Source organism: Frankliniella occidentalis, unplaced genomic scaffold, assembly GCF_000697945.3.
Source record: "Frankliniella occidentalis isolate FOCC.00 unplaced genomic scaffold, Focc_3.1 Scaffold19, whole genome shotgun sequence".
Lineage (NCBI taxonomy): Eukaryota > Metazoa > Arthropoda > Insecta > Thysanoptera > Thripidae > Frankliniella > Frankliniella occidentalis.
In genome coordinates this window covers 1,937,968-1,945,531 of record NW_026267149.1, presented here as the reverse complement: position 1 = coordinate 1,945,531, position 7,564 = coordinate 1,937,968, and the positions used below count along the sequence as shown (strand labels likewise).

Genomic DNA, 7,564 nt, shown 5'->3' with positions numbered 1-7,564 from the left:
ACGGCAACACCGCACTCTGCTGCCGATAGCTTTATTTATCGCACCACGCCCACTCGCATGCTGCGTCGTGCAGAACGCACAGAGTACACACACACGGTATTTAAAGGCCTCTGTCTGATCTGCGCTAGGTAATTGAATGTCACAAACACACACGCCCCGGCCCCCGCCGCGCCCCGCCACGCCACGCAATCAGCGCCGCCATCCGAGGACTGCACTTGAAGCCGCCGCCGTCATTTGACCGTCCGATGGTAATCATTCAAAACCTCGACGTCAAAAGAGCGGCGAGGCCGAGCGACCAATCACAGCAGCCCGCGAGCCGCGGCGGCCTCGCCCACTCCTGCCCCACCGCCGGCCTCATCTGCCCAGTGCCAGCGGTGAACGTTTCGAGTAACTTTGGAAATGCAGTGGCGCGTCCACCCAGAGTGCCCTCCTACATTATCGGCGGCCGGATCACTTTTCCAATTCGAGTGCGCTCACTGCACTACCCCTTCCCCTCAAACCTCAATTCCGAATGAACGGACCCCCCCCCCCCCCCCCCCCCCTGCTGTCCTTTTCAATTTCCGGTCCAGAATAAGACGACGTCGTGTTTCGCAGACGGAGCGACCTGTTTCCCTAATTGCGCCCAGCGTGACCCTCCCATTCGTATGCAGTGTGTATCTGGGTATGGTTTATCTTCAGCCCTCGGGGACTCTAAGAGCGCCGGGGAAGCAAAGCAGGATAAATATGTCCTCTCTCTCCCTCTGCGTCCGTCCGTCTCTCTCTCTCTCTGTTTCTCTTATTCCGTCGCTTTCGTTATTCAGCCCGTCTCTCTCTGCGCCCCACCCGCTACAATCTCTCTCCCGGCCCCGCCCCCAGTGGGTAGGCAGCCAGCGAGACGCCCAGGCAGCTGGCATACTTATTCCTCAGATAAGGCCTCCGGTCGGCCCGGCCCAGACCCGAAACAGACCTCAGCTCCTCTCGTTTCCGAGGTCGGAGCGCCGAGCGGACCCGGCGGGCCTTGAGGTCCTGGCCGAGTAGGAGTCCATCTTGCGGGCCACTCCCGTTCCCGCCCTAGCCAGCCACACGGCTTGGCAACCCCCCGCGCATCTCTTGCCTTTGCTCCAACACCCCACAACGCACACCGGTCGTGCAAACAGCGAATACCGCTGAGCGATAGTACACTGTAAAAAGCTTACGAACTAAATACTTGGCAACGTTACGAACAATTTTCGTTCTTTGTATTGCAAAGAAATTGTTCGTATTGCAAACCGATTGTTTGCAAGGCTAGACGGGTCTTACGAACAGTCGGTTTGCATTACGAACTATTTGTTCGTAAGCTTACGAACAATTAGTTCGTAATACAACGCTCCAAATCCTTCGTAAGCTACGAACGTTTTGGTTTGCATTACGAACCCATAGTTCGTAAGCAATTCACAGTGTAAAGCCTGGTGCTCTCCTGACCAAAACGTTTACCTACGATTTGTCGAGAAAGGACTGACACGAGAACGTTTCCAGGTGATAATGGCAGATGCAGTCAATGGCGCAGAGGTTTGAGATATCGCAAAGGCTGTTACGCAAGACGTGATCTTGCGTAAGTTAAACTTTATATAGTTTCATACTCTTTTGAGTAGCTTCTATAACTAAGTAGTCACGCAATTACAGTCAACCCTACAGTTCCAGCAAGTCCAGCACGTCCACTCAGGCAGGCCCCACCGGCCCACCCTGTCGGGACTCCCACTGCTGCCCGGCACCGGCCCCTGGGGGTGCTGCCAGGCCGGGCCAGCCAGGCAGGGCTGCCACACTAACGCAGAACGCTGGCCCCGTCGGGCGACCAGGCCAACCGTATGTTTGGGCGGTATGATCGCGCCACGCGTCTCCCGCGCCCGGTATCTCCACTGAGTGAGACAAAGAGGCTGCGCGTGCGCGTCTGCGTATCTCTGCGCGCATACTACACGCGCGGCTGCGGAAGGGAGGGGGCGGAATGTGTGTTTACAGGTGTACTGGGTTTGTTCGGTATTCCCACTGCTCTGCCCTTTGCCATTAATGGGTCTGGAACACAGTGGACGATTCTATTTCACCTTTGCAGTCGAGGTGGGTGGAATAAGCTTCGCGGAAAAGTATTCTTTAATCAACACAACGAAGTTTTATTTGAGAGAGCGAACTATTAACCACTCTTCGCTACCCGGACGAATCTAAGCTAAGTTATCAAATAGTTGGCTTTCACAGCAACACATCCCATTTTCGATGGTTACTGAGACTAATGATCGTTCGTTTAGAGTACCCGTGTCTCTGTATAGGTGACAGGCACTTTATCGGCGGCCGTTCAAATTCAACGGACGTAAGCGAGTTTTATTTGTTATCATCACCCCGCTCGCCTCCCTCCGTGTTATTTGTTATTTTCCATCCTTGTTTATCGACACCACAGGCCTCTAGGTGCGCGGGCCGAGGCCGCCGTTGGAAACAAGTCGTTAATCTCGTTTCGGTTATCCTGCGTGGAACCGCCAGTCACACAGCGGCGGCTGCGGCGGCACGCCACGCTGCGGCAGAGTGGCCGAGCAGGCCGCCGTCACAGTATTCTGTCCCCCCAAACCCTCTCCCCCCTTTTTATTTTTGCCCAGCTTTTGTTTCGGCGACTTCATCAGCAACGGCAACACCGCACTCTGCTGCCGATAGCTTTATTTATCGCACCACGCCCACTCGCATGCTGCGTCGTGCAGAACGCACAGAGTACACACACACACTGTCAGTGAGGCCTCTGCTCTTTTGTTGCGAGAGAGAGGTGGGGAGCGCATTACAGAAGAAAGGTTAGTCGGCCCTATGAAGAATTATAGCTCGCTGACACCTTCATTTTGCTTATGTACACTGAGTGTAGGTGTTTTAAATATCGTCTGCTAAAAGAAGAAGAAGACGAACGTTGACGCAATGTGACGCACGCAACGCGCTGGCTAGGGTGCTGACGCAGCAGAGCGTCACGCCGCGGCATGATGGGAACAACGTAACGTGACGCGCAGACCCCATTCCAATGCCAACGCGCAAGTCGACGACCCCGCTCGCCCCCGCCCCGGCCCGCTCTGCCCCATCCAATGCTGCTGTCCTCCCATCGGGGATCGAATCGAAATCCGGTCGCCCCACTGCTGCACTCCCTCACACTTCCCCCGTCGCGCCGGGGCCCCGGCCGCCTCGCCGCGCTGCCCTTTCAGCAGCAGGCCCTTCACGGGCGTCTCTTTGAATAAGTTCCATCCGCTGCATCCCCATCTCCTCCTCTCGGGGCGTCAGGCCGGCCTACTCGACTGCCGCTGCGTTTCCGTCGGAACGCATCCACAATGCAGCAGAGGCGGGGGTGAAAGGCCCCGGGCGCCAGCCAAGGGTGGACGGGGTGGCGGGGCTCCCATTCGTTAGAAGCCCATTCAGTTCAGTGTTTGTCGCGCGCGACACAGCGCCTCAATGGAAAATTGTTTCGTTCTGATGGAGTTGCGCTGATGTTATTGTCTCGCGGAGGTCCGGGGGCCGGCCGCGCGGCGCGCCTTCTCTCTCTCACTCTCTCTCTCTCTCTCTCTCTCTCTCTAGATTGGGGCCTAAACCTTTATCTCGCGCACCAAATCTAGCAAGAGAAAAGAAAGACGGACAGAGCGACACAGCGCGAGAGCTCGTGAAAGGCTAGTGTCGGGAGGGTCGGCTGGGTTTGTGTTTACCGCGTGCGTCTGCAGCGGAGGTGACAAATTATTTTCCCGGCCCCTTCCAGCAGCGCCAGCAGCGGTCGGGGAAGTCGTTGCGACTCGAGCATTTAGAACCCCCGCAGCTCCGCGCTCTTTATAAAATAATAATTGCCGTGTACACACCGCCATTACGGCTGTGGGCTCAGTCGACTGGTTGAGCAGTGCGGGCACGTTCGGGCTCGTCCTGTGGCCCGCCCCTGCCCCGCCCCACCGGGTGGCACAGCGGTGGCACCTCGGGTCCGGGGGCCAGCGGCCCGCTGCTGCCGCGAGATGCATGTATTTTTGATTAGGTTGAACCACGGAAGGTTAACATAGATCACGGTGCCCCCCTCTCCCCCGCCCCGGTGACCTAGCCCGCCCGGGAGCGCGTGGCATTGGTTAAAATGAGAACACGCCCGCCCCGCACAGCTACCTTCTCCAAGCGTGCCCTGCGCCACGCACAGGGGAGGAAAGGGTGCCCGGAGGGGAGGGGGAGGGGGGGAGTTATTTGAATTCGAATTTGATTCAATCCGTGCGGGGCTTCACAGGGGACAAGGATGAGGGGGATGAGAGAGAGAGTGGGGGAGGGGGGAGGCCCATATATCCACACGGGCTGCGCGCGGCCGCTGGGGGCCTCACTCGTGCGATAACTTGGTCCCCCCAGACTGTTTATTCAAGACTTTTAATCTCGGGCCCTGTGCCCTTTACCACCCCTACGCCCCTCTTCTCCACCACCGCAACAGCGGTGCGGTCTGCACCGGATGCCGCTGGGGGAAGTCTCTTTTCCAACTTGCCAACTAAGTTCGGGGAGGCCGCCGTATGTGGCGGCTGCAATAGGGCGGAAGGCTTGACGTATATATGAGGAAGCGGAGGAGGGTAAAAAAAAACGACAATTTCTTTTTGATTGGCTCCCCGTGTGGTCCGGGGGGTACTCACCTGTCGAGGCGGCCGGGGCCGCATGGACCGCGCGTGGCACCGCGGGGACGACGTTCAGAGGGGTGGCATCACGGGCGGCCGAGCGTCCTCCCCAGCCTAGAATATGCACACAAAAACCTGTGGTTAGCGAGAGAAAAACTCTATCAGCGCTGAAACAGCAACACACTTTTGAATTTTGAAACAAATGAAGTCCCAAACGGCAGCCACCTCCACCTGCCACGACACCTTGCAGTCAGTCGCAGTCATCAGTCACCGATGGAGGGCCGCAACGGCAGCCTCCGCTCCCTGCCGGCTGTGCCGCTCTCCGTCAGTGTCCGCCTCGGTTAGATCGTCTCGACAGAGAAATATGCCCGACAAAAGGCGGCAGTCAGAGTTAATTACCCACCACCCCCGGATCTGCCCGAAATGCCAAAGCAGAGTGCGCAGGGAGTGTGCTCCCGGTCCACCGAGGCCATCCGAGGCCTCCCCTTCAACTGAAATGGGAGCGGTTCCTACCCTCCCCTTCCGCCCCTGCTGCTCCACACCAGGTAGGTTCGCCCGCCCGGCCGCCGTCATGTCCGTTTTGTCCGCCCTCCGGATTAAAGCGATGAGCGCTAAACGCCCGCCCCGCTCCGCCCCGTCCCACCCCAACCCGCCTCCGGCCGCAGGCCCGGCCTCCCCCACGCCCGACACCGCTCCTGTTATTGAATGATTCTCACCACTCAAACAGAAACTTCCGCCGAACCCGTCCGGGACCGAAACGGAGCAGCTTCCGGCGCCAAGTCAAACAGCGGAGGGCATCGGGGCAGAGCGTGGCGTGGCGCAGTGCGGCGCAGCGGAAAAACCCTCAAAAACTTTCCTTGTGAAAGCATATCCGTTTTTTGTTCGGTATATTTCGCTTCGACAGATTTCCACCGACAGCAGTTTGAGTTCTATGGACACGTACTTACGCTCTATTGGTGGCTGCACGTTGCACGGCTCACTCATTTTTTTTAGGAGTGATACTTTCAGCATTAAAGCCATGAAAAGAATGCGAAACCATGACTCGTTCGGCAGAGCAGAGGCTGATAATGAAAGAGAGTCACTAAGCCTCGCCCCGCCCCGGACAGTGGGAAGTACAGTACTGTCCTAGAGGGCCATAAACATTTCGGCGCTAGGAAAAAGAAGTATGAAACAATAAATTTATGCTGGCGCCGGAACTGTAAAGTGGGGGAGGGGTGGTAAAGCTGCTGTGAGGACTGTGGGGTTTGGTCCTGAAGTGTGCCGTTTAGCAATTAGGCTAAAAGCCGCGCAGATTTAGGTAGGCGCATGCGCTAATGAATTGACAGCGCCATCACACACGATTGCCAATCCCAGGCCGTTATAATTCGCTTGATTAAATGTCTTTGTCGGTGTGTGGCTGCGGACGAGAGGGAGGGCCCAAACCTTTTGCGATCGCCACAAACGCGCTCGTCGGACACGGACTGGTAAAATAAATGTAGAATATTTGCACACCCACGCGCGCAAATCATTGCTTTTCGCTCACTAAACCCTAATGAGCACAAAACATGAAAACAAACATAAACATAAAACCTTACAAAACAATGTTTAGTACTATAATAAAAAAAATGCTTTGAAACTAGCGGATGGAGCATGGGCTGTATTACACAAAGCAAATGTTGGATTTAACAAGTGTGAAGAGTTGACGCAGAGAAGTGCGCTCGTCAAGTGGAAGGTTCGGTGGTTTGCGTCCGCGAAATGGCGCGCCGCTTACACTTGGCTACTGTCCAGAAGGACCTCGGGTGGTCCTCGGGTGGTCCTCGGGCGGGCCACGGGCGGGCCTCGGGTGGGCCTCGGGCGGGCCTGGCCCCGGTCCGAGCGAAAGAGGCTCCACGAGGACGCGCGACTCCATCTAGCCGTAACGGCGTCCACTAATCTAATCCCCAGCACTCACTAAAGTGCCTGCAGGACGTGCACTGACTGCGAATAAGGCTGGGGACGATATCGGCACGGCCGAGAGGGCCCAGCGGAGGAGGCCGTGTCCATTCGAGTGCGAGTGATATCGCTGAGTGAAACATCTACTCTGCCAAAAGGAAAACTCTGTCAAGAAAATTACCGAATGAAAGTTGTACATTTTCCCGCAACAGCTACAGATCAAGACGGCGTGCGAACCACTTTCTTCCATCACTCACTTTTACTCGGGAGTTTTGTATGATCACGATGGGGAAAACGGCAATATGATGACCAAACACTCGAAACGCAGAAGTTAAATCTGCTCTGCTTCTCTCCCTAAAACAATATAGTGTTTTCTTTCAAAAGAATTACTCCTTTTTTGTAACATGCAATAACGACACGGAGTTAAAGATTTACAGTAGTTCCTCACTGCAGAAATTGTGTCCTTTTTTTTCTTAGCAGGATGCATACTCTACCAGCCTCCTAATTGCACATAAATATGCACCCCAACACTATAAAAAATGTCACCGTAAATTGACGATGTATTTTGTAATTAATGCTGACAACAGGATGTTGTAATGGATCTAACAAAAAAAGGCCGATGCCGATGGCTTCCCAGACACCAAGAAACTGTTTTTACCGTGTGCTGGCTGAGTATTTAGATGCTCCACTCAAACACAAACACATGTGCTGTATCGAATTATACATCAGCACGTATTATGGTAATAACTTAGGGATCCTTCAGAAAATACGTCCATTCTTCTAGATTTATTCAGCAAATTACAGGAGCTCGGCGCCTGCGAGAGTTAGGGTAGGCCAGCCCGCAATACACGCATGCACTCAAGGCAACGTGTGGCCTACCCACCAGGCGCTATGGCTATGACACATCACAAAGGCTAAACTTGGAAGTTCCGGACGGGCCAATATAACGGACGTACTTTTTGGATGGTCCCTTACCGGGAACAGAATGAACGCCACATTGGCTACAGTCACCAAATTTTGGGGTCATGGTGACCAAACATTTTCTACGACTTAAAGTGGGA

At 55.2% G+C, this 7,564-nt stretch overlaps 1 protein-coding gene across 6 annotated transcripts in view; it reads left to right on the top strand.

Moving 5' to 3' along the window:
* The window catches only part of LOC113207075 (microtubule-associated protein RP/EB family member 1), a 389,806-nt gene that overhangs the window by 87,043 nt on the left and 295,199 nt on the right, over window positions 1–7,564 (top strand). The window contains exon 1 of one of the 6 annotated variants that reach the window (XM_052264468.1): window positions 5,854–5,857. The exons of the other annotated variants lie outside the window; for them this stretch is intronic. The gene's annotated coding sequence lies outside the window, so the exon portion shown is untranslated. Of the gene's footprint in view, window positions 1–5,853; window positions 5,858–7,564 lie in introns of those variants that run through there. 6 annotated transcript variants of the gene reach the window in all.